This window comes from Etheostoma spectabile, chromosome 20 (assembly GCF_008692095.1).
Source record: "Etheostoma spectabile isolate EspeVRDwgs_2016 chromosome 20, UIUC_Espe_1.0, whole genome shotgun sequence".
NCBI classification, from domain to species: Eukaryota; Metazoa; Chordata; class Actinopteri; order Perciformes; family Percidae; genus Etheostoma; species Etheostoma spectabile.
The window spans coordinates 24,019,466-24,020,940 of NC_045752.1; positions in this window are offsets into that span (position 1 = coordinate 24,019,466).

Below are 1,475 nucleotides of genomic sequence, written 5' to 3' on the forward strand. Positions count from 1 at the left end.
GTTTGGGTATAGATGGTGATGCTGTGTTGATGTGCTTAAAGATGTTCAATGGACAGTGCTGCGCGTGTGCGGTGTGGTTGTTCGGTTGTTGTTTTTTGGGGGGGTGTTGGAGATTGTTACAGAAGGCCCTGACTGAAAGCCCATGGTACACTACTGCGTTTAGACCAACTCCACCTGCTCTCAATTCAATTCAATTCAATTTTATTTATAGTACCAATTCATAACAAGAGTTATCTCAAGACACTTACAGATAGACACACACTCAGAATTTACAAGGACCCAACAGTTCTAGTAGTCTCTCCAGAGCAAGCAACAGTGGACAGTGGCGAGGAAAAACTTCTTTTAGGCAGAAACTCGGTCAGACCAGCGCTCTGGTAGGCGGTGTCTGACGGGCCGGTTGGGGTTAGAATGAAGAGTGGCAATAACAAAAATAGAAAAATTAGTAGTTTGTAGCACGTTCTTGTAGTAGTTCATGGATAGCAGGACGCTGTGCGGCATACAACAGCCAGCAGGACGTAGCAGGACGTAGCAGGGACTGCAGTGTAGCAGTTGAACATGGCATCACAGACTGGAGCGGGAACATGGCGGACCGCGCTAACTGATTTGGAGCCTCTCTGATCCAAGGGAACATGCTGGGGAAAAAAGAACATAAGGACTCCGGGGAATGACTCCAGAGCTAGGTTAGTAACAAGCATTTCTGGGACATGGATGCACATAAATAAAAGATGGAAAGATAGAGGAGAGAGGAGCTCAGTGTGTCAAAGGAGTCCCAGCTGTCTAAAACTATTATTACAGCAAAACCAAGAGGACAAGGTAAAGAGGCTCCAGCCGGTGGGCTAGAAATCTCCCAACCGGTTCGGGCGTATGCCAAGTCTCCTTTAGTTTTATTAATTCTTGGGTATGTGATAGAAATCTGAAACTATGTGACTAACTACTACTCCCTAACAATATTCGATTCTATGCCCTAACTATAGCTTTATCAAAAGGAAAGTCTAAGCCTACTTTAAATTTGGAGACGGTGTCTGCCTCCCGGACCCAAACTGGAACCTGGTTCCACAGGAGAGGAGCTGATAGCTGAAAGCTTGGCTCCCGTTCTACTTTTAGAGACTCTAGGACCACCCGTAACCCTGCATTCTGGAGCGTAGTGCTCTGTAGGGTTGTAAGGTACTATGAGCTCTTTAGATAAGATGGAGCCTGACCATGAAGAGCTTGAAGGGGAGAAGAGGATTTTAAATTCTATTCTAAATTTTACAAGGAAGCCAATGCAGAGAAGCTAAAACCGAGAAAGTGATCTGTTCCTGGTTCCCATCAGAACACGTGCCGCAGCATTCTGGATCAGCTGAAGAGTCTTTATGGACTTTTTTCCGAGCAGCCTGATAACAAAGAATTGCAGTAATTCAACCTAGAAGTAACAAATGCAAGGACTACTTTTTCTGCATAATTTTTAGACAGGATATTCCTGATTTTTGCAATAT